The sequence below is a fragment of the Meleagris gallopavo genome, chromosome 30 (assembly GCF_000146605.3).
Source record: "Meleagris gallopavo isolate NT-WF06-2002-E0010 breed Aviagen turkey brand Nicholas breeding stock chromosome 30, Turkey_5.1, whole genome shotgun sequence".
NCBI lineage: Eukaryota > Metazoa > Chordata > Aves > Galliformes > Phasianidae > Meleagris > Meleagris gallopavo.
In genome coordinates, this window is record NC_015040.2 from 3,149,892 (window position 1) to 3,175,067 (window position 25,176).

A 25,176-nucleotide genomic window follows, 5' to 3' on the forward strand; every position below is an offset into this window, starting at 1 on the left:
CGGTGCAGCGTGGTGGGGCGACCGGGGGGGGGGAAAGGGGCTTTGTTTCCAGGTGTGGCCTTAATGAAAAACAACAGGGAGCACCAGATCTGTGCTGTGCCCTCCCGTGCTTCCCCCCCCCTCAGGGCTGGGGGGTTATGGGGAAGGCAGGCAGCGTTTGGTGGCTGCAGTGACCCCCACCGGGAGCCCGCGGTGACCCCTACCAGGATCCAAGGGTGACCCTATGTTGGGTTATGGCTGTGGGGCAGCAGGGCTGGGCCCGGTGCTCCCTATGGGGTCAGTTGGTCCCAGTGCTCCGTATGGGGTCGCTTGGCCCCACTGCCGCCCCGGCACGCGCTGTGTGCTGGGAGCAGCCGGGGGAGGACCCAGCGTGCCAGGATCGATGTGTTTCAATAGAGCCGATTGTCTGTGAGGTTTTCTTCTGCCATCTGTAGCTGCGAAACAGATGGGAATGGCTCTTTTGTGCGGCCGGAGGAGCGCTGTGGGTTTTAATGATGGACATCGGAGGTGCTTTGGGATGGAGGCACTGCTGCTCTCCATGCCTGCCCAAGCCAGAGTGCAGCACTGAATGCCCTCCAGCCACTCGTTTGTTGACATCTGGGATTGCCGTAGGAAGGCGTCAGCCCTCGTTAGCGTTTGCCTTGGTTAGCTGAAGGGCAGTGGCAGTGCCTTGGCTCAGCCCTGCGAGGAGCAGGCCCTGGAGCTATGGGTTGGCTCAGAGCCGCCCCACTCCTGCCTTCCTGCCCTGCTTCCTTATCTGTGCCGTGCCGTAACCGTGCCCTGCCCTGCGAGCAGTGCTGGGGGAGCACCCAGAGCCCGGCCCCATTGCTGCTCTGTGGGCAAACACTGAGCCTTGGGAACGCTGATCTCTGTGGTTCGGTGTCAGTTTAGGGACAGCGGAGCTCCTCCAGCCCTTGGCCGTCCCGTAGAGCTGTGGGGCTGGCTGGTGGCCATCAGAATGGTGTGTTTGTGCAGGGCCTGGAATAACCTCCTGTCCACTGGCCAGCCCTGGGAGGAGGTGGTGAAGGGCAGAGCAGGAGCGGAGCTGACCTCAACGTGATGGCTGCACAAAGAGCAGGGAAATATCTCCTGATTGCATGGAGATTCCAGCACGGAGAGGGCAGAGCGTGGGGAAGAGAGGCTGATAGGAGTGCTGTATATACAGCAGTGTGGGCTCAGCGCTGAAGGCTGCAGTGGGTGCTGAGCTCCTGAGGGTGGGACGTGCTGGACGATCCCAGAGCTTGGCTGTGCGGCCCCCAGCACCGATGGATCCCACGTTGGGTTCTGCACCTCAGCAGCAATCGGAGAAACAGCAATGCGTGGGTCTGGTGAGCGAGCTTTGAGGCGGAAAGCTCTGCCTGGCATCCCTGACATTGCTCAGGTACGGTTTGTGTTCTTCAATCTGCTCAGCAGAGATCTGTTGCAGGGCCTGGTGTGCGCAGTGAGGGCACGGTGAGGTTGGGGATGTGGGGCTGGCAGCAGCCTGGCCAGCTCTCCCCATGTGCTGCCTGCAGGACCTGCTGCCCGTCCTGCTCACAGGTGTGCCAGCAGGGAAGTAAAGTGAGAAGGGAGCAGGACTAAGGGAAATAACAGCACAGCTCCCTCCTGCTGCGTGGCTCAGCCATCGTCACGGTGAGGACAGAGCAGCAAAGCTGGAAAGCTCTTTTTAATAATAATTTGCCTCGTATTTACCTGTCCTGTTTGTGTTTCAAGGGAAGTTGCTGGAGTTTGCAGAGGATGGAGAGTTGGAAGGGCCAGGCTGGTGGTGGCAGCTTGGGTTGGTGGCTGTGCCGTGGCTGAGCTCCGGCCGTGTGGATTGTCTTGCTGCCATGCACGAGATTCCCCTATTATCATTCTGCATCGCTCTGAAAAAGGCCCTTTCTGGTAGCAACAGAACAAGCACGGCATTGTGCCACAGCACTGTGCAAAGTGAGAGCACAGCTCAGGGCTGTGGGAGCTCCGGGAGCAGCACGGCCCTGTGCTGGCAGCACTGCTGCTCCCCGTGCATCGCTGTGCCATCCCAAACGCTGCCCCTCCCGGGGAGCACCGAGTTAATTGAAATTAAGCTGGTGGTGGCTGCAGGTGGATTTGGAGAGGCTGAGGATGGCCGTGCAGCAGCTCAGTTCAATGGGTGGGTCAGACCTGAGCGCTCCAGGCTGGGTGGGTTGGGGTTGGCTGTGAGCTTAGAGAACAAAAAGGAGGAAACTCGGGCATGCTGTGAGCGCTGAGACACAAAACAGGAAGCCTGGCGGAGGGTTACGCTCTCATAATTTATTGCATGCCTTTCCCTGCTCCTGCTAACGGCCAGGAGAGAAGTTTCAATGCTCTGATGGTTTTGCAGAGCTGAAAACGCATCCCTTCAGGGAAAAAACCTCCATCTGTTTTTTAGGCAGACGCAGGAGCTGGGGCTTTTCTTCTTCTGACCCCGGAGGCTTTTTGCCCGCTCCTGCTCTCACATTCTGCCACGTGTTGTCCTTCTGGACGTATTTAACCCACTGCAGTTTGCCCTCAGGTTCTGCTGCTGCAGTTCTGGAGCTCCAGCAGAGCTGTGGCTGTGTGTGGGTCTACGGGAGGTGGTTGGTGGTGCAGCCCAAGTTCTGCTCGTCTCTTCCAGCCCGAGGTTCTGCTCACCTCCAAGGCTGCCTCCCCTGCTTGCTGCTGCAGGTCCGTGCTGGTGCTCCTGTTGTGCTGCTCTCTCCATCCTTCGCTGTGGTACTGTGGTGGATTTCATCTCGCTCTGCAGCTTTTTCCATCAGAAGAATGCAGCTGGTTGGAGAGGCTCCTTTCCTTTTTGGGTTAGGCTGAGAAATGTTATCATTTTGTTTCTGGTTACGGGACGATGTCTGTAAGGGTGACCTTGGGGGAGGAGCTGTCATGGGGCTGGAGGTGAATTAATTGCCAGGTGATGCCTCCAGCAATCACAGGGAGCTGTCGCTTAGACGTGGGGAGACATCTCTGGGGTGTTTGTGGAGGTACAGGTTGGAAAGCAGAGGAGCAGGAGCAGTGTTCCAGGTGATGGGGAGGCTGTGAGCGGGTTGGTGCTCCGTGCAAAGAACAGCCTTGCAGCTTTGGGATTCCCTGTGTGTGGTGTTGGTTGGTTGTTGGGTTCCTGGGCATCTCCTGGTGATGAAGGAGCAGCGCAGCTCGAGTCGTTATTGCTGCCCTCAGTGAGGTGAAGGTAACCACAGGGAGGGTGGAACTCGGTGTTCAGCACGACGATTTGAGGTCAGTTGAAGTTGATTTTGTAAGCAGTGGCACGTGGGGGTTCCTTGTTGTCACCACAGGAAACTCGGGGTGCTGATGGGGTGGCTGATGCTCTTTGCCTCCTTATCCCACCCCCAGCTTTTCTTTCTAGGCATCTGTGTTGGCACTTCATAGGGGCTCCTCAGAAGCAGTGAGCTCACGCACTTAAGCGCATCTTTGTGCATCTGGTGGTGCACAGGTGTGCAAACACTTCTTAACACTTCTCCAGCATGTTACCTATGTGTGGCATCACTTCTGTTGGTTCCACCTGTGGATGGTTCTGTAGGACCCTGTGTGCAGTACTGGGCAGGGAGGGGGGCCATGCAGGGACTTTGGTGGTCCCTGCAGCTGCTTTGTTGCCGTGCCCTCAGCAGCCCTGCGTGAGCATCCATTTGCACAAGCAGCCCCTTGGCTTTGCTGTCGAGGCTTCTTCACCTTTCTGCAAAACTTTATAGGAAAAAAAAATAATCCATTGTTTCTCTTCAACACGTGCCAAGCTGGCGTGGTGGAGGTGCGCTCTCCTTTGGAACAAGGCAGCACAGGGAGGTGCTCAGAATAGCAGCAGCTGCCACGGGCCGGGCTGGAGCAGAGTCGGTGAGTTGTGCTGTCAGTCACAGGAGCACGAATCCCATCCCACCTGCGGATGAACATTCCCAAAATAGCAGAGGGCTGTCAGCATGCAGCAAGCTGCACTGCGCGCATCTCTGCTGCGCGCTCCCCGCGCTCGGAACAGAAGGCAAAGTTGCAGTGGTTCAGCTGCACGGAGCAACTGCTCTGCAGCACTGATCAGATGGGGGTGCTGGGGCAGAAGGTGGGTCTGCTCTGCAGCGGCTTTGGAGCTGTTTTTCCCCTGGGAATGATCCCAAATTGCTGCTCTTGGGGATGGCAGCCGCCCCGCTGCGTGTCCGCAGGTGTTGCCAGGTCACATTTCTGCAGGCATCCCCGTGCAGTTGGGTGGATCCCCACCTGGCTGCAGGGTTTGGAGCTCCTCCAGCTTCGTGCTTTGCCCTCGGTGTCATCCTGCCCTCCTTGTCCTGCTGTTAGCTGCGTCCATGATGCCTTCCTGCTGGTGTGAGGTGCTGGGAGGTGGGCTCCGCATCCGGCACTGCTGCCAGCACGCTGGGATTCTGAAGTGCATACAAGCTAAAACTTAATCAAATATAGCGTTTCCTTTAATTACTCTGAAAGGATGTCTAAGCTGTGTGCTGGCACCGGGTTTCAATCTCTTGTTGGCCGCGTGGCTCTGATCCCACCGTGGGGTGGGAGTGGGGGCACGGCAGCACGACTGGCCGCAGCAGTGCTTGGTGCGCTGCTGTCCTCGCCGCCTGCACCTCCCTGCTGGCACGTGGCTGCTTTGGAGCTGTGCTGGGAGCCGGTGGGTCTGCATGGGGCAGCAGCACTGCTCTGCCACGGAGGCTCAGGTGCTCCCAGGGCTCTGACCGTGGGTTCGTAGCATACAGGCGGGTGTGGGGATGCCTCCCAGGTCAGCGGGGAAGCAAGCTGTTGCTTCTGGAGAAGCCGCTGAGAGCTTTTGATAAAGAAACTGCAAAAGAGCAAAGCGTTACTCACTTAGCCCTTCCTAAACGTGCTTTCAGAAAGCAGCAGCCCGTTTGTGGTGCAGCCGTTGTGCTGTGTGGGTGCTGTGAGCACGGGGTGAGGAGGTGCAGAGCAGCACCTGGCTGCGTTGCATTGCTGTTGTGCTTCTCTCAGTGCTTGGCAGCTGCCGCATGGCCATGGCACGCAGGCTGGGGCACTGTGCCTGCTGCTGCTGCTGGAATTCCTAATGCTTTGTTTTTTTTCTTTTCTACACTTTAATTTGGCGAGAAACGCCTCTGAGCGCCGTGCTCGCATTCTGGAGAGAACAAAATGATAACTGCAAAAGGAGAGCTTGGAGGATGGTGCTGACGACACTGGGCTTGCAGTTTTCCTTGTGCTGACCCCACTGCTGGCCCTTGGCTGCAGCAGGGCTGTGGGCAGCTGGAGGTGCTGGTGCTGCGCTCTGCCAGTGCTGCACCGTCCTTAATGGCAGCAGCAGCTCAAAATGCCCGACCGTGCTCCGGGTTGAGCTCTGTTGGGAGGCAGTTCTGGTGACAAATAGGTGATCGCTCCTCATCTCCGTGGTTTCCGTGCTCTGTGCAGGGGAAGCGTGGCAGAGCTGTGACAGGAACAAGCAAACATCCGTGCTTCCTGGTGACCGCGGGCTGGGAACGCAGCGCTGCCTGGAGCTGGGTGCTCACTGATTGCATTAATGATTGGATGTGGGGCAGCTCCTAGCTGTCTGCACTGCTGTCCCCACTGTCGGACCCCCGACCCCTTCCCTGCACCCTTTGTGCTGTCCCTGTGTCACTTGGGGGGGCTCTGTTGGGGGCTCCCACTGCTGCCTGTGCCCCAGGTGGCTGCTGGCACGCTGTAGTGACAGTGTTGTGTCACTGTGCATTAAGGGCTGCAGAGCTCAGTGATGGATGTTGGCTGCTGTTGGAGCGTGGTTTTATCGGAGGCGTTTCCAGGTGTGCAGGTGGGGGTGAAGGTTCCTGAGCAAAGGTTCAGCAGTGAATCATGGCTCTGAATAGGAGCTGCTCCCCAGCCCGCTGGTCCCGCTGTCATAAATATCTGGCCACGCACAGAGCTTGGAGGGCTGAGTGTGACATTGGGTGACACTGAGGATGGAGGTGGCTGGGGGCTGTGGAGGGGCTGTGCCGTGACCCCCCCCGTTTCCCTGACAGCCTTAATTCCACATCATTTCTGCAGATGTCATCATCTGCCCTTCCAGAAGGGAAGCAAGCAATTTTCCCAACCCAAAGAGCAACTCTGAGCCTCTCCAGCTCCCCTGTATCTCATGCTTCATTTCAGCGTGTGGGCTTTTCAATTTGCTCATTGTGGGGAAGAACAAAAAATGTAACGCTGCAGATCTGCCTTCCTTCCCCTCTCTTTAGCAAAAATCTCTCTTTGTCATTCTTCTTTCTGACTTCCACGAATTGCTCACGCTGTTCTCTCTCCTTTCTTTTGTTGCAGCATCTCCGTTGCAGCCCTTAGAAACGCAGGGCGCATCGGGGTGGCTGCTCCATCCCTTCCCAGCATCCCTGCGTGGCTGATGAGCACAGGGAGCATATCTCTGCTCTTTGTGCACCTCGGGTTGCTATTTCCCCGTGTCTCTGTGTGTGCGAGGCTGCCTGGAGCCCACCAGTCCACCCGCACAGTGCAGCGAGTGCTGTGCCTGCACTCTGCTCCATGGGCACATCCCTCGTGCCCACCAGGTGACAGCCCTGCCTGGCTTTGTGCAGAGGCAGCTTGGTGCGTGTAGCAGCGTCATTGTGCTGTGACAATGCTTTCTGTAATAAAAATGAGAAGCGTGGGGTGTTTCAGCAGGGTGCTGCACCAAAGCCTGGTGCTCGTGGCACAGCAGGCCCTCCCTGCAGCAAGGTGTTCAATGGCTGAACTCTCTCCATTTCCTTTTGTTTCAGGAGAACCGTCCCCGTCTCCACGCAGAGCATCGCCCTTTGGTCGGAGCAGGTGGTGTGAGCACCCTCACAGCAGGTATGGCTGCGTGCAGCACAACACACCCCCAGGGCCCTACAACCCTTTGTACCCCCATGAGGTGAGCAGTGCTGCCAGCGGCGCTCAGCCTCCTGCAGGCAGACTGACTGCTGTGTGCAGGCAGCTTGCAAGCAGCCAGCATTTGCTCTGCTTGTTGGAAGCCCTGGCACAGGGGTGAGGGATGGAGGGCTGCTCTTCCCCTGCCCTGCACCTCTGTTGCTGATGTCCCTGCTGTGCTACAAAGCAGCAGCAGTGAGTGCCTCTGGTGCTTTGCTTTCAGGCAGTGCAGAGCCCAGAGGGACTTTGTAGGGCTGTGTGCAGGGCAGAATCTGAGTGCTAGGTGCTAAACTGTGCACCCTGTGTTATCTCATGTCCTCTTAGCTGTGGAAGGGGAGGATGGTGAAGTCACAGCTTTGGAGGCTGCTCGGTAAGGGGTGCTTTAACCCCAGACACCATGCACAGCAGTGGTTGGAGCAGTGAGCGGGGTTGTGTTGTGCTGCTGCGGAGCAACTGCTCCAAGCTGCAGGCTCTGCTTCTCCCACTGCTTCATCCCACTGCAACTTTTGGGAGGACCCTGCTCCTGTTTCATTGCTGGGAACTGAACCAGAGCCGTCTGGTTGTGAAGGTATTTAGATGCTCAGAGCCCTTTGCTTTCAATAGGAGGCTGTGTCTAAAGTTATCCAAGGTCACCAGGAAAACCGATTTCCGACGCAGCCGTTGTCTGTAAGCTTTTGCATTCCATTCTGTGATTGCCAACTTGGTTCCACCACTTAACTTAAATAAAATAACACAGTTTACTCCAGGTAGGAATAACTGTGCCAGGCACTATGTGATTTACCATCCCAGGTGAAAAATTAAAAGTTCTTGTACTCAGCAGGTTATTAGTTAAAGCTGACTTACCTTGAATGCAGTTCTCAATGCGCCTTCCCTGCTCCGTCTTCAAAGCTCCAAATCAAAGGCAGGCAACGTTGCTGGTGGTTCCTGCCCTGTGTCTCAGGCAGCAGTGAGTTTCTAAGCGATGCCAGCAGCGTTGCAGTGCTCAGTGTCCCTCACAGCCCTCCGGAGCTGCTCTGCAGAGCTCTCCAAGAGAGGGCAGTGTGTCCCTGGCAGCGCAGCGTCAGCCAGCAGTGAGCTGGGAGCACGAGTCCTTACATCAATGTGAGATGAGTAATTGACAGTAACGCTTGTTAGCAAACGTGCTGGGAGCTGTGAGTTCTGTTGGCTGTTCCCCAGAATACAGCAGTGCTGCTTCTTGCCTCACTTTCATTAGGAACCATCGCCGTCCGCTCCGCCTGCGTCGCTCTGCCCCACTCCTTGCACTTGGCATCTCCTCCAGAAGGGAGCAGTTTTCTTGGTGTGGAGCTTTGCCATGAGGATGATTGGATGGAGAGCTGGTGTAAAATGTGAGGAAAGTGCAGAGAAAAGCAACTAACAGGGGTTGTTCTATGGTAATGTGTTGCCAAGGCTGCAGGCAGGAGGTTCCGATGCCGGTTGCCATCTCAAAAACAAATCTCCAAAGGCCATTCGTGTGCCCTGGGTTCCACCCAGCCCTGCTGTGATGTGGGCAGCCCACTGCAACCCCCAGCCCCGCTCTGCTCCATCCAAAGCTGCTTTCATTCCGTTTGTTTCTCCTCCATCCCTGATTTACACGAAGGGCCCTTTATTAGTGACTGATGTCTTGAGGAACTGCCCTATTAATCACTGCTCCATCAGGAGCTCCTCGTTTCCCAGGGCTCATCAAGGCTCTTCGTCTCCTCACTAATTACCTCCAGAAGGTAGGGCGCTTGTGTAACCCAAAGGCACATTGAGATAAGCTCAGAAAGTTGCTCTGACATAAAACCATATCCCAGGAGGAGTGGCCACATTTCAAACCACACCATGAGCCTCACTGCACAGCCTGCCTTCCTCCCCTCCGTTCTCCCATTTCTCCCTTTTCTGGGCTGCAGACAAATTGCTGCTGTGGTTGCAGAATCGGAAAGTCCAGAGATGGATCTCCCATAGAAGGGCACTGTTGCTGTAGCACTTTTTTGTTCCATTACTGTTGGTGGGTTTTTAAATGTCATTTTCCAAACAGCTTAAGAGAATCGGTGTCCTGAAGTCAAACTGCCCAAACCAGCCCCACTGAGCCCTGCTGTTCCCATGGGTTGTTCCCCAGAGCCCCGGCAGCACCGCAAGATGGGAGCAGAGCTGCAGCCCCACGTGTTTACTGAGGAATGAGGTTCTCCTTTTCCTTGAAAGAATGAACTCCTGCGGATGGAATGCTGCTGTCTGTCTGTGGGGTTCGTTTTCAACTTGTTCCTCTTTTGTTCCAAGGAAAAGCCGAGCCAGGGCTTCCTGGCAGCTGGAGGCAAGCGTTTGGCTTGCAGGATGCCTTGCAGTAACCCAGCACTGGTCCTGGGCTGTGTGCTGGAAGGGGACGGCTTCCTGTGGCAGGGGAAGGATAACCTGCATGTCCCTGGGAGGAATGGATGGGGGAAATGTGAAACCTTCAGCACCCACTCTGCACCGCAGGCATTTTGCAGTGGTTGTCTGGGTGCGATTGTTTGGCACTGGTTTTATTTGCCAGCTCTGGGTGTCTCTTTTTGGGAACAGCAGAAACACGCAGTCCCTGTGTGCTGAGCTGCACGCAGTGTGACGTGGGCATGGAGCCCTGCTGCTGGTCGGGCAGTGGGCAGTGTCACCCCATGGGTGGCTGCAGGTTGGCTCAGCCCTGGGCTTGTTTCCCCTGCCAGCGAGCGGCAGCGCGTGGTCGTGCTGGGGAATATTGTGTTCTTCACCTTTGCCCTGGGAGCAGCATGTAAGGAAGCGGGGCAGAGTGTATTCCAGCACGCTGAGGTCAGCCTGTTTTCCCACTCTGAGCAGGAACAGACCATCCCTGGAGCGGCTCTGCAATCAGGCAGAGGCTGTGCTCTGCAGAGAGCCAAAGATGGGGCTGTGCTGTGCAAAGCTGCTGGCTGGCTGCACGCTGCCTCTGGTGGATTCACCTTCTGTCCAAAGGGCGCGCAGGAGAAATGCCACCGTGCTCCTGGGGGTGTGTGCAGGGATCCTTCAGGCTGTGCTTTGTGATGAAAGGGGTTTGAGGTGCTGGGGGAGAGCTGAGCTGGGCACGGCAGCAATGTATGTGGCTGCTATGGGCTGTCAGAGAAGCAAAGCCCTGTGCTGCCCATGGCTGCACGCAGCTGTTCTCAGCACAGCTCAGCCCACGCAGAAGGGGTTTGGGCTGCAGTGGCTCATCCTGAGCGGGGCCCCGAGCTGTCCCTGCAGCAGGGATGGAGCATCTTTGGCATTTGTCACCTCTCACAAAGCACCAGAGGCACTTCAACAACTGCACATGCCTGGCGGGGCTGAGCTGCTTGCTATTTAAATCTGCTCGCAATTTAGAAGCAGCAATTATTTTTTTCGTGCCCTGAAATCCCACGGAGCTGGAAGGGGGGAGGCTGAGCTCTGGTTTGGTGCAGCTGTGATTTACGGGGGCAAGTTCCCCTTCAGCAATTAGCAGGAGGCAGCGGGATGCTGGGAAAGCAGTGCTTGCTCCTTTTCCTTATGAAGCACAAAAGGAGGGCAGTGCATTTGGTGATGGGTCCCTCCAGGCTGCTCTTCTCACCTCCTTCTATAGAGGACCCCAAGGATAGGATGTTTTCTGTACTCCTGGTGCCCTTCAGCACCGTGCATGCTTTCTGCCCTCTCTTATACTTTATTTTGGGAGGTGCTGACCAAACCCTCTGATTTTCAGCCCCTCCTGTGAGCCGGGACCGGGCACAACAGTGGGGTCCCAGCGTTGGCATTCACCATTTGGGTCTGAGGACACGTGGGCTGCTCCCTGTGCTGTGCTGGCAGCGTGGGGGGGCCTGGCCCCGACCCCCATCCCTCTGCCCTTTGCTCTCTGGAGCCATCTCCCCTCCTTGATGTCCTGCCCTGCTCAGAGCAAGGCTTTCCCTCTGCTCACACCATATGCAGGGCGGCATTGGGAACTCCAGTGGGATGTTGGTGAGAGCTGCTGCTCTCCGAAACCGAACCCAAACCAAATAACCCCTATTTGGCAAGAGGGCTTTTCCTCATCCTTTGATTTCCTGAAATCCAAAGGCGATGGAGCAGGAGGGGCCGGGCAGCGCATGGCCCAAAGCCCAGTGGAGAGCGAGTGACGTTGGTTTTGTTTCTTAAGAAATCTGTTTGTGCTCAGAGCTCGAGCAGAGCCGGTGTCAGCTCTGTGTTCCTGGCAGCCGGCCGCATTGAGCAACGCCTTCCTGGCAGCAGGGGAGGGGCATCCCTCCTCGTGGGGATCCGGACCCTCCCCCAAAGTCCCCCTCTTGCAGCCATTTGGGGTTTTTTTGGTGTTATTTTCCTTAAAACACAAGCTGGCTTCTTTGCTCGGCCGCTGTTCTGCAGCAGCCCTGCTCTCTGCTGCCTGCATTCCTGCCGGCTGCTTTGGCAGTGCTGGCTGAGCACAGCTCTGCGGAGCTCTGGGTGTTCCATGAGGATTGTTAAATCATCCCTTCCAGCCATCCCCATACAAACAAGTCAGCGCTGAAACATTATCTGCAAGCGCTGACTAACAAGTCCTTTAATTAGTCATCTCCAGTTAATGAAGCAGCGTGGTGATTAAAGCCTCATGACTTTTCTATAGAAGAAATGAGTTAAATACCAGTTGCACTGCATCAGGTTGCCCAGAGCTCACTGTGAGCTCAGAGCAGTGGGAAGGTTTGGGGTTGCTCTGTCTGTTCTGTTGTTGTTCTTCCACCAATGCAATATAAAGACTTGGTTTAAGCTGGAACTGACCTCACTGGCTGGCTGTGCTGCTCTGACACTGCATAGAACAAAATAATTGGGGTGTTTAGCAGCAGAGCATGGGCTGCGGTGTGTGAACATGATGTTGTTTCATCACCTCTGTCTTCGCAGAGCTGCGTTGGCTTCAGTGCTTCCCGTGAGCCCTGATCCCCGTGCATCAGCAGTGCAGCCTCATCTTTCAGCCCCACGTGGGAAATGCAGTGGGCCTTCAGCATGAGACACTGAAGACAGAGAGCAGCAGGTCTGCCCCACAGCTCTGCTGTCCTGGGGGTGGGTTTTAGACCGAGGGTGCTTTGCGTTGGAGCAGAGGAGCCTTGCAGTGCCCAGGACAGGGTTGGAGGGGCAGAGCTGCTGCTGTAGTGGGGCTCTGTGCAGCTCTGGATCTGCATGCCCGGCAGGTGAGGTGCTGAGCACACAGTGCTGCAGGCCTTGCAGCTCCCAAACCTCGCTCTGTGCTTTTGCAGCCGCTGCATGCAGTGATGCTGCCGGAGCTGCAGAGGGCTCTGCTGGGCCACGTAAGGCTTGCGTGGCTCCCAGCTCAAAAGCCAGGACTCTGCATCCTCCTGCAAGTATTAACAAACCGACGGGTGTGCTAATGAAGCAGCATGTTAATAAAGCAGCGTGCTGCTGCTCGGACTGCAGATGCTGCTGTCGGGTGGTGCTGGGGGCGCAGACCCCACGGCTGACCCACAGCTGGGGGGTGATGCAGGGGGGTGGCACAGGGCAGCCCCCACTGTGGGCACTGCTGCTGCCCCAGGGGCTGTGCCCTGCACTCCCACCGCAGTCTAGACAGCTGACAGGCAGGATTCCTCTCCTGTTAGGTAAGCAGCACGGAGACGCCCAGTATGCAGATTCCCAGCCGTCGTGTCCCTGTATAACATTCCTCAATAAATTTCCTAAATAAGGTGCTGTTTCATAGTGAAAAATCACAGCGAGGCTTGTGGGCAGCTCTCTGTCGCCTTGAGAGCTGTCCCCGTGTGCCCTTTCTTTGGGCACGGAGCTCCCAGTGGGGCTGTCCTGGCTCCAGGAGGGCCGTGGCAGTGCAGACACCTGAGTTGCCAGAAGCACAAAACCACAGCCGTGATTCACAGCCCCTCTGCACAGACCGAGGGCGGTGGAGTGGATGGGAACTGATGGGAGCTGATGGCTCCTTGCTGCCCTTAGGTCAGAGCCTCTCGCCGTGCACTTGCTACACTACACAAGCAGCAATTTCTGAGCAATTAGTATGCTTTATAATGTGGTTTGGTAACTAGCACCTGCCCTCCTGCCCCCGGCCTGGAGCTGCTCCGTTGCTCCAGAGCACGCATTGTGACCCAGAAGGGGCCAGGGGTGAGCTGGGATGGTGCTGGGTCAGTGCCTGCTGTATGGCACAGCGCTCAGTGCTCTTCCCAGGAAAGCACAGGGAAGTTTCCTGGCCTTGGCTGTGCGGAGCAGCACGTGGCTTTCTGGGAAGCAGCCGAGTGCTCGGCACACAGCTTGGTAAACACCACGTGGGCTGCTGGGGGGTGATGGGAACACGAGCAGGGGGGGTCAGCTTCCCTCAGGATGGCCCTACAGCTGACACCGTTGGTATCTCTGTGCACCAACAGCTGCCGGCTTTGGTAACGTTTGATTCCTCCTCTTTCTGAGGAAGGAAGGAACTGTGCCTTTGAAACATTGCGACATCCCTCCTGTTTCACTGAGCTCGCTTTATTTGGGGCTGTGTTTGAGGAGCTGTGGGGCCCACAGAGCTGCAGTTGGGGGCTCTGTGTCCCTGCAGCCCCCCCAAACCCTGCACCCACGTGTGCACACTGCAGTCCCTGCGCGGCCATCTCATGGCACAGGGTCCTGACTCCCACGTTTTGGGTGCCTTTGGGGGCTCAAACAGAGCTCTGTCTGCAGATCCCTTGGGCTCCCAGACACCTTTATTGCTTGCACATGCCATCCCAGCCCTCTGGTATTTCCAACCTAGCTCCTACTTCGGAAAACAAAAGGGATATTGGCAACTGTCAGTTGCTCCTTTCTGTAGCTCACTGGAATCCCCGAATACCATTGGGCTGAGTAAAGGCAGCTGCCATCTGACAGCTGGCTATTTCAGTTGAAATCTGAAAGGAAAGTTGCTTTTTTAAGCCCTGGTGGCAGCTGTCAGCAGAGCAATCCCTGCTGGGGTGTTTCCTCCTCACACCTGAGCTGTTCTTTCCATCCTTTCTGCCTTCCTGCCAGCACTGCCTGGCGATGATGGCTGTGTGAGGTGGGAATGTTGCAGACGTGTCTGGAAGGGATGAGATGCTCGGTGATTTGTTTGAGGGCTGCACTTCCAACCCTCTGGCATTGGCACAGCCACTGGCACATCCCTATTGCTGGGGCTTGGGGCTGCCATGGGAGGAGGAGGTTCACCCAGAGCCCCCGAATGGGGACTGCCAGCATCCCGTGGGAGCTCCCATTGAGCACTGCCATAATCAGTAGTGAAATTGCATCGATTCTCAGCGTCGAGGGCTCTGACCGTGAAAGCTGAACCCTGTGTTACATCATCTATGCTCAGAGCTTCCCAAACCCCAGCCTTCTGGGATTTGCCCTTTCCTTGCTTCCTCTGCAGTGATGCTCTGTGTCCACAGCCGCTCCCTGCAGCAGCTCTCAGCCCTGCTGGGTGTTCATACAGCCCACAGCCTGGGGATGGGGTCAACTCTGCACCACTTACCTGCTAAGAATAACTCTATAGAGCATCTGCAACACAGCCCAGGCAGCCCTGGTAGCACGGGGACGGGCAGCAGCACGCACATTTCCTTATAAAGCATTGCTACGGCTGCAGCACGCTGCCAGGAACTCCTCTGCTTTTCCTTTCCCTGTTGCAATTCCCCTTCCTGGCAGCACTGCTCAGCACAAGGCTGGGGCATTGCTGGAGCTCTGCAGGGTTTGTGCCAGCACCGCAGGGGTGTGCCCCATTTTTAATCCCATTTTCAGCCACCCCAGAAACAGAAGGAAATGATATTGGAGCGTGTCCCGAGCAACACTCGCTGCCCTTTCTCGTTGGTTTCAGTATGAGAAGGATGTGAGTCATGCAAACTGCTTTTACAGGCTCTGCTTCTGCAAACCAGTTCTGCTCCTTGCAGTTCCACTCTTTAGGGGAAGGGTGGAAGGTTTGGTGGGACAGCTGCCTGTAACCCACAGCACTCCCTGAGCCCCATAAGGAATCTCTGCCCTGCTGACAGGGGCCGTCCTCCGACTCTGGGCTGGGTGCTGCTGGCACGACTGCAGCCAGAAGTTGCTCCTCTTTTGTTACAAAACCTTCACTTCAGCAAAAAAAATAGTTGCTCAGTCTGCAAACGCATTGTGTTGGCTACTGAGATAAGCTCAGACCTTCAGATTGTCCAGAGCAGAGTTGTGCCAGCAGCCCCACCGCGTGATGGTGAGCGGTGCATCTCACCATGGCTTTGATGGCTTTGATGGCTTTTTCAATGCTTGCAAATGATCTCAAACCTTCCAGTGGGGTCAGGGGAGATCTTGCAACAGGTAATCTGCAGGGGAATAATAGTGAACTTTGCATTGTGCAAAGGGTTGCTCTGGGCTGGCTGCTGGCCTTGTGCAAGCACAGTTATCAGCAGCACCCAGGGGCTGGCTGTGTCACGCTGTGTGTGTGCCCGGGGCAATGCTGAGCTCTGCAGTGCCTTTGCAGGAGGGGGCTGTGCTGAGCTCCCCATGGGGTTGGTTTGTTCCCCAGCTCTGTACTCGTGGTCAGAATAAAGCAAAGTGCCAACACACGCAGCCCTCTCCTCCTCCCCTCCCACCTCCTTGAAGCTCTCTTCTACGAACCGAATTTCTGCAGCGTGTGCAGAACTCCGTGCTGCCTTTTGCAATCAGGCACAGCCATCGTTGTGCAGACAGCCACGGGGGGGGGGGGCTGAGGCTGTGGCAGGCACTGTGCATGACTTTTAGTATAATTGAGAGGATCCCAATTTAATACAGCTGGGGAAAAAAAAAAAAGATCTGGGGCAAAGAGTCCCTGCGGCGTGCAGGCGGCCTCGTTTGGCCTCAGAGGTTCTCAGCGCTGCTGTGATAACACAGTGTCCCTGTCCTGTCCCCATCTCCTCCTTTCCTTGCTCACCCTGATGGCGTCAGCGTCTGTGCCATGCAGGTAGGAGCAATCTCCTGCTGCTGCTGCTGACGGAGCACCTCACGTTTTCCTGCACACACACACACACACACAGAGTTCAGTTCCTTCGGGCTCAGTCTGGGTGCTGCTCTTGGTTCTGCAATTAGTTCACAGCCTTTTGTTTTCGTTGGCCTTGGGGAAGTGACCTCTCCTTTCCCACAGCCTTTCCCAGCTGTGCTCCCACGCTGCTGCCCGGGGAGCCCCACGCAGAGCCCCGAGCTGGGCTGGATGGTGCCCATGGGCTGCACACCAGTGCTGCTCGACCACTGGTAGACCAATATTTAACCAACGGTTGGCCAACAGGTGACCGTGAGCCAGCAGTGTGCTCTGGTAGCCCAGAAGGCCCATGGTTTCCCAGAGAGGGGCCGGCAAGGCAGGGAGGTTCTCCCCAGCTCTGCTCTGCAATGGGGAGGGCACAGCTGGAGCGCTGCGCCCAGTGCGGGGCTCCCCAGTTCCAGGCAGTCTGGGAAGTGCTGGGAGAGCCAGTGGGGGTCTGGAGCACATCCTGGGGGGCTGGGAGCCCCAGGGCTGTGCAGCTGGAGGAGGGAAGGCTGAGGGGGATCTGTGCAGCTGCTGGGGGGATGGCGGGGGGGGTGGTTGGACTGGGAGAGTTCCAGAGTTCCGTTCTGATCCCTGCTTTCTGTTGGTCTGTGATTCTGTTTGCTCTTGGCTGGCTGGGCCATGCTCCCAGGGCTGTGTGAGTCACGTTGCAGAGGGAGCACAGCTTCTGTCTGGCCGTCTGTCTGCCTGTCTGTCTGTGTCTGTCGGGCCCAGCATCCACCCATTCCCTTCCCACGACGCGCGGGAGGTGCTGAGCTCGGTGCATCCCTGTGGTTCAGTGAGTCAGGGAGCACTCAGCCCCAGCAGCCAGGACACCCCAAACCCCAGCACAGTGCTGAAGGCATCCCCTCCCTGCCAGTGGGCTGCGATTAACAGAGGTACAGACACTGCTGTCCCAAGGGTGGGCTGCTAAGCCGTGCTCTGGGCACCCAGTCCCTCCGTGCCCTGCAGGTGACACTGCTGCTGCTGCAAGGACAGCCCCGTGCACCCAAAACCTGGCTTCTGGGAAGCACAAAAGCACTCCCAGCAAACAGAAATGCTGTTTACTGCTTCCAGACAGGGCACAGCAATGACTCAGAGCTGTGGCCGCTGCTGGGGCTGAGCTGAGTGCCAGCACTGGGCAGCCATTCCTCAGCCCATCGCTGCCACACGGCTGAGTGCAAAGAGTTGGGGCTGCAGCTCTGCTGCTGCTGTTTGCCACGCTTGGCTCTCAGTGTGGGCGATGCTGGGTGGGATTTTCCCCCCTCAGCACGTTGCCATGTGTCCTCACTGCGGGGGGGGGCTCAGCCCTCTGCTTCCTGTGGGAGAGGGGACTGCAGATTCGGGGGGGTGCAGCAGCACGTGGGCTGTTTGCTTGTGGTAATGAGTTCCCCACGTGGGAGGGGAGGCCCTCAGTTCTGAGGGAGCTCAATTTGCTGTGGCCATGTAATATTGTGGGTTTTAAGTGCCCCGTTTTGGTGCCAGGACGTCCCAAAGTGTTTGTGTGTTGATCCCAGTTTGGCAGCGTGGGAGCCCTTCATCTCTGCAGAAGAAATCGTTGGGTTGAATGTGTTATTGAGGTGAACTCTAATTAGCTCAGTACTGAGAGCCACCTCTAACACCCGTGCAGTTCTCTCTTTGCAGACGTTTGCATCTACCCTGCAAGGCTTCTCCTGGCTGTGGATTGGTTGGGTCGTGCAGAACCCCACTGTGCTTTGGGGCAGCTGGGACCTTTCAGGGCTCTCTGATCCCAGCACCAACCACGCACGGGGAGGTGGGTGTGCAGATGGAGCACCGAAACCCCTCCAGCTTGATGTGATGCACCGATAGCAGCCCATCCCACCAGCACTGCAGTGTTTGGGCTCCCTGAGCTCAGGGCCCTTTCCTCACCCACGCAGTGCCAGGTGGGGGCTGAGCACTGCTCCCCTCTGCTGCTGTGGAGCATCACCCGGTGAGCACCGACCCTGGCAGTGCTGTGGTGTTTCCTCCTCCTGGAGGCACTGCGGGATGTGCAGCTGTGCCATAGCACTGGTGTGAGGTGCAGGGCTGCAGTTTCCCACATCAGAGCCAAGGAGTGAACCAGGGCATCCAGACGGAGCTCCGCTGACGTTCAGCAGTCGCTCGGTGCTGGGGGTTGTTATTTTAGCTGCCTTTGTTCACAGGGTTGCTAATATTCCCAAACGGAGCGTGCTTTTCTCAGCAGCATCTGCGCCATGCAGCTGACTCATGTGCTCTATGAGTGAGGATGACAAATGGCAGCGGGGACAGGCAGCTCTGCGGGGGGGGGCTGTGGCCTTTTGCTGCCAGAGGAACCCATTGGGGTTTTCCTGGGGGCCGAAGGAAGGTGAGCATCCAGGAGGGACGTGGGGAGCTCAGTGTTCTCAGCTCCTGGGGCTCGAGGAGCATCCATGCTGTGTGTTTGGGGCTGGGAGGGGATGGCTGCTGTGGTTTTTCGTGTCAATGGGCGGTGTGAAATGAAGCTGCCTGGTTTTACTTTGAAGTTCCTTTTGGTTTTCAGCAGAACATCCCCATTTTCTCTTAATTTCCGCTACAAAAAGCGCTTTTTAAGTCTTTTTTAAGGAGGCCGCTGACTGAAATTGAAGTCCTGGCTTCAAGAAGTGGTACAACTTTGATCCCTAAATGCAAAAGCTGGGAAGGAGATGGGATTAGTGTGATGACTTCTGCAGATAAACATTTGTGAGCCTCTGTGTGACCTGAACAGCAATTAGGAGGGCAGAAGCACGCGCCCTTTGATTGGCTCCCAGCTCATTAACCTGCAGAGTTCAGCGTCCTGCCTAAGGATTCCAGACGGAAGGGTGGGAAACTCTCCTGAAATCCTTCCCCTTTCCCCGCAGTGCAGGGAGCTCCAGGTCCCAGTGTGATGAGAGCCCTCCAGGAGGTGCTCCAGCTCCCCACCAGCTCCACACCCCCATGGGGCTCTCCCAGCACTTCCCAATCTGCCTGGAGCTGGGGAGCCCCACACCGGGTGCAGTGCTTCAGCTGTGCCCTCCCCATTGCAGAGCAGAGGTGGGGAGCACCTCCCTGCCCTGCTGGCCCTGCTCTGTGCTCTGTGACCCCAGGGAACCATTGGCTTTCTGGGCCGCCAGGGTATGCTGCTGGCTCGTGGTCACCTGTTGGTCAACCAGGACACCATTGGTGTTCTTGGCCACCAGGTCTGTCTGCTACCTCGTGGTCACCTCACTGGCCACCAGGACCCCCACATCCTCTCTGCAGAGCTCTCTTCCAACAGCACAGCCCCCAGGATGTGTTCTTTCCCCCTAGATGTAGGACCTTCCGCCTGCCCTTGATGAACCCCACCTCCTCCCTTCTCCATCCCATCCCAACCCCACTGCAGGGCAGCTCACCCCCCTGCATGCACATCTCCCAGAGCCCCTCGCTGCACACCCTGACCCCCCCCAGCCGTGCTCAGTGCCCTCAGCCCCAGCTCTGCTTTGTGTCGTCAGCAGATGCTTTCCTTCATCTCCCCACCACGTGGGTGGCAGTGCTGCGTCACGGCTCTCTGGGTGCTTCCATGAGCTCTCTTTGCTTTCTTCCTTTTCTGTCGTGCACTTATTGCCTTTGTTTTCCACTGCTGTGGCTGATGATTGTGCAGCCAGGCTGGGCTGGGAGACACCTCTCACCACAAAGCCATGTGTCAGAGGTTTGCCTGTTTGCAATCTGCAGAGCCTGCGTGCAGCGTTCTGGGTGCTTCACTTCTCTTTAAGGGATTTTTTTCTTTATTTCTTGTCCTGTTATAAAAACCCACTTCCCATACAGCTCCCGGGGATTTGGGGGCTTGCTTTGTGCCTTAGAAGAGCAAACTGCAGTCTTTACATCTGTGGAGGGTAGATGAGGTCAGCAAGAGGAGGAGGAGGAGGAGGAGGAGGAGGAGGATGATGCCCGTGTGCCCAGGACAGGAGCATGCACAGTGCTGGGGCTCTGCTGTTTCCTCCTGAGCTCATTTTAGCAGCAGTTCCGATTGAAACCCAAGTGGCTTTGAGCCACCCCAGCAAACCTAGGTGAGCAGTTCCACTTCCAGCCTTCCTCCTCTTATCTTTAGCCCTGGAGACGCCGGGTGGCTGCAACTCAGCTCAGGTTTGTCTTTCAGTGTTCACTGCCCACATTTGCACCGAGGCTGTGCTGCAAAGGAGCACGAATCCACGGGAGAAGTGATCCTTCTCCACCAGCAAAGCAGTGATGAGCTCCAGGTCTGTGTCTTTTGGAGCACAGCTCGACTGGTGCCAGGCTGGAAGAGGTTAAGTCCTGGGAAGCGAGACCTGGTCTGCTGCCCGACTGCTTGGAATGTGAGGAATTGACAATTAGCTCCCTTAGCAAAACAGGGCTGCTGGAAACTGTGCTCCCTGCTTGGTTAAGACCTGTCTCCTTCACCGTCTAGATGAGGTCCTGCAGACAGCCAGGAGCCAGCTGCAAAACAAACCCACAGCATCGCCTTCATGGGCTGCGCTGAGATGGGATTGCACGGGGCAGGAGGGGGCTGTGTGCCATGCACCCCCCACGTGTCCCCCTGCCATCCCATTGTGCCCCCCACCTATCCCAGCCCCATGGCCGCTGTGTGGTGCTGGGAATGCTGCACCAAAGCCCTGCACTGAGCCCAGCTCGCGTGTTCTGCTTCACATGAAAGCTGTGAGCAGCGTCAGCCCCACGCGCTTCTGCACCCTTTGAAGTGGTGCTGGCTGGGTGCCTGAAAAGCGTTTTCCAGTGGTGGTGGTAGGAAAAAAAAAAAAAAATCCCATTGTGCTTTACAAACATTTTGGTTTTGTTTTGTCCCTGTTTCTCTCTGATGCTCCACAACAGCTCTGGGGAAGTTTTGGCTCGTGGTGCTGGGAGTCAGCCCTGCAGCTGGCACTGGGAGCCCACTGGGTGGCACGTCCCCGTGGTGGGTGATGTGAGCCCCAGGTGGGTGGCATGTCCCCTGGGTGAGTGATATGAGCCCCAGGTGTGTGACACATCCTGCAGGTGGGTGATGTGACCACCGGGAGGGTGATGTGTCCCCTGTGTGGGTGGTACACACCCCAAGTAGGTGATATGTCCTCCAGGTAGGTGATACGAGCCCCAGGTGGGTGACGTGACCTCTGGGTGGGTGACGTGACCCCCAGGTGAGTGATACATCCCCCAAATGAGTGACACATCCCCCAGGAGGGCAGCACATCTTTCTCTATCAGTACAGATTTTCTACCAGAACCAATTAACATTCCACCTTCCAGCCAAGGCTGACCAATCTGCCAGGCCACGACTTTCCAGTTTCCCCTCTGCTTTCAGCTCTGCGTTGGGTATGTGGAGCTGACAGGCAGATCCTTTGGGTGCACCGTGGGTGCTGTGCTGGCTGCTGGCCGCTCTGCATGGTGATACCTGGGGAGCCCTGAGCTGCCCAACAGTATGAAAACCTGAAAGCCAGCAAGAGGCTGCAAAGTGCAGTCTGTGACCTGGCTGTGCTCCATCTGTGTGTCAGTGCTGTGCTTCTCCTCTGCGCGCTCACAGCTGCAGGGCCTGAGCTGACAAAGCTCTCCCAAAGCTGACAAAGTCGTTCCCAGTTTCCCAGTTCAGCTGCTGGAAGGGAATGGCTGCGTGGCCCTGTGATAACAACTGCTTCTCCTGCATTGCTGCAGCAGTGACACTGCAGGAAAGCGTTTGCCTCCACCTTCCCTTTGTTTTCAGGTTTGCAGGCAGCTGTGGAAGGAGCTCAAAGCTGAGCAGTGGGGAAGGAAAAGCTGTGCCTTCATACAGCGTGGGAATGGAGCAGTGTGGGGCTCTGTGCCCAGGGCTGCCCCCATGGTGCTGGGCTGTGTGCGTGGCCCCACGCCCAGTGCTCAGCACGCTTGAAGATGTTGGGTTGTCCCACATGTTGCTCTTTGACCCCCCAGGAGGTGGTGGGAAGTGCCAAGGAGGGTCCCACACCCCCAGCATCCTCCTGCCCTGCCCTGTGCTGCAGCCCTGCCCTACACCTTCCATTTTTAGCCTCCGCTTTGTTCCCAGCCTCAGCCTTTCCAGGGCAGTTCCCAGAGCCCTGAGCTCAGCCCGGAGCTGCGCCAGCACTGCGTGACTCCTTCCTGGAAGAGGCACAAAAGAAAGCTTCCCCCCCCTTCCTCAGCAGATTCCGGGGCCGTGTGGGAGTGCTCCTCATTGCAAACCCTCACATGATGCTGCAGTCATCGCGTCAGCAGAGGCTGCACGCCGTGGGGAGGAGGGGGGGGGACTGAAGGTTTGTTGGCACTGAGTGGTTTCTCAGCACGGGGATGGAGAGCTGAGCTCCCACTTTGGGTCTCTCAGCCTTCGTTACCTGCAGGGTGCTAATTGTCTGATGGGGAGGGTGTTGGTTTTGCCTGGTCTCCAGTCATATCCTTCCAACCCTCGGTGCAGGTTTGGGTTCCTCCAGGGCAGCTCGCTGCTCTGCACACCGGGTGCCATCAGTGTGCAGCATGTTTGCAACACCAGCAGCATAAAACCCCTCCTTGTGAGCAGCTGGGAGCGGAGCAGATTCACTGCTGCTGCCTTCCTGTACCTGCTGCTCAGCAATCGGTGCGTTGTGATGCAAAGGAAGGGATTTACTGCACAGCTCCAGATCTCACCTGTGAGCTGGGGACAGCCCTGCTGGGCAGCTGGGCAGTGGCTGTGCAGTAGTTGTGCAATAGCTGTGCAGCAGCTGTGCAATGGCTGTGCAATGGCTGTGCAGTGGTTGTGCAGCAGCTGTGCAATAGCTGTGCAGCAACAGTGCAATGGCTGTGCAATGTCTGTGCAGTGGTTGCGCAGCAGCTGTGCAATAGCTGTGCAGCAACAGTGCAATGGTTGTGCAGTGGCTGTGCAATGGTTGTGCAATGTCTCTGCAGCAGCAGTGCAATAACTGTGCAATGGCTGTGCAGCAGTTGTGCAGCAGCAGTGCAATGGCTGTGCAGTGGCTGTGCAATGGCTGTGCAATGGCTGTGCAGCAGCAGTGCAGTGGCTGTGCAATGGCTGTGCAATGGCTGTGCAATGGCTGTGCAGTGGCTGTGCAATGGCTGTGCAATAGCTGTGCATGGTGGCAGCCCTCGTTGACCCCCCAGCAGTGCCAGGGCTGTCCTTGTGCCACGCAGTGACGATGGCTGCTGTGGTTTTTGGTGGTGCCTGGCCCCTATTTTTAGCTGCTTCGCAGCACCGTTTGGGTGCACGTGTGCATAATGGCTGCAGTCAGCTTGGCAAACAAACACAGCTTCTTTTTGCACTGCACACAAAGGAAGAGGACGGCGCTCGGGGCGCTGCAGAGGGCTCCAGCCTCTTCCCCCACCACACAATGGGTGTGCTGTGCCTGCTGGGGCTGATGTCACTGCACACTGATCGCAGCACAGCTGGGAGCTGCACGCAGCCAAGCGTGGGCCCTCAGCATGCAGCATGCACGGCTCCTGGTGCACGCGTGGCCCTGTGCAGTGCTGTGGGGGCAGTGGGGCTGTGAGCAGCGTGGGGCTCCAGGGGGAGATCCCAGCACAACGGGTTTGTGCAACGGGGGCTGAGCTCGGGGCTCTGCGGGGCTCCAAGTCTCATCTGCATGTCACGGTGACCCCGGTGCATCAGCACCTTCTGTGCAGAGTGATGGGCTGGGAGCTCCATGCTGCTGCTTTCTGAAGCCAAGCACCAAAGCCCTGCAGCTGGGGCACCGTGCAGCCCTGCCCTGTGCTTGCAGCAGGAGTGTTTGCAGTGGCAGTGTTTGCAATAAGAGTGTGCGCAGCAGGAGTGCAAAATACCTCGAGGAAGCCCAGGGCTCTGCTCAGAGCTCAGGTGCTGCCTGTTGCAACAGAAACAGAAGGCCTGACCTGCTGGGCTCCTGCTTGAGCTGTGCACAAAGCGTGCAGCCTCGTGTGCATGTCAGCACGCTCAGAGCTGAGCTGCAGCTTGCAGCGTGATGCGTGCAGAGGTTGGGTGTCTTTTGCAGCTGCACCCAACCGTGGCTGAATGCAGAGCTGGGGAAAAAAGAAACCCCGGAGGTGAGCAGAGAGCAGGGAGGTGGCAATGGGGAGGTGGCAGTGGGGAGGTGGCACTGAGCTGCTGCATGGGCTGAGCTCTGACACAGGATGGATAACCCCATCCCGTTCCCGTGCTCCAGGATGGCTCCAGCTCTGCTGCTCTCACTGAGCATTGTCCCACGCCACACAAATCAGGAGGTCTTAAAGAAGGGGGGGAAAAAAAAGACATAAAAGGGAAAAAAATTGCTGCACTCGGGGAAAAAAATTCAATAGCTCATTCAGCTGTTAAGCTACTGGTGCAGGAAGTGTAAAAGAAAAGTGGAGCCTGCTTTGTTCTGCCCAGACAAGGAGCAAATGCCGTCGCCCTAACAGCCTTCTTCTGTTCCAGAAAAGCATGAGGTCATCTCCAGTGTGGGGCTGGGGGTTGTGGGGCTGGGGGCTGCGCGTGGTGCCATCCCAACACCCACCCTGCATCCACACCCAGCCTCCTTTGGTTCTAATCCTCCCCCCCTCCTCCTACCCCTGGGCACCTCCGGGCTGTGCAGTCACTCTGTGCTCACTGTGCCGAGCTCAGCTCAAGGCTCTGTGCTGGTGGGACGGCGGGGGGACACCGAGCTCTGTCACCAACCCGGGCAGCAGGGCGTGCAGTGCCCGTGGGGACGTCCCTGAGCACTGCTCCGTCCCAGAGCGGCGCTGATTGCTGGGATGTTCTGCGTTTGCTCACCCTGCTGGGAGCGGCTGCTTGCAGCTATGAGAGGCACGGCAGGAATTCCCAGAGCTGCGGGATCGCTGCGTGTTTGCCCCGTGACGCAGCGCTCCGTGGTGCAGTGCAGGTGGCACCCAGCAACGGGGACGGGGTCACTGAGCTGTGCCACCCATCAGCACCGATGTCCTGGGGGCCCCTGTTCTTCTCAGAGGCATTTGCCAAGCGGCAAATGAACATCGCAGGTCTGAGCTGTGCACCTCCCAGTGCCACGCATCCCCTGTGTGCCCACCTTTGCCCACCTTTGCCTCGTTGTCCTGCACAAGACGTTGCATTTTTCCCCTCTCAGCAGCACATTTCTTTGTGTGATCCCCCAAACGAGTGCTGCTGTGAGGAAAGGGGAACTGGAAGCAGTGTCAGGAGGTGTTCAGCTACCAGCGTGACCCACGGGAGACCCTGTGTGTGGGGTGAGGAGGGGATGCAGCCCCATGCTGTGCCAACCCTGTGCCCATTGTGCTGCAGGATCCTCAGTGCTGGGCCCGGCGCCGATGGCAGACAATGTCGACCACTAACAACATCGCCCAGGCCCGCAAGCTGGTGGAGCAGCTCCGCATCGAGGCCGGAATCGAGCGCATCAAGGTGAGCACAGGGCCCTGTGTGGGAACAGCAGGGACCCCTATGGACCCCCTTAGCACAGGGACCCCCATAGAGGGGGCGTCTCCATAACACATGGACCCCTATGGACCCCCATAGCACAGGGACCCCCATAGAGGGGGCGTCTCCATAGCACA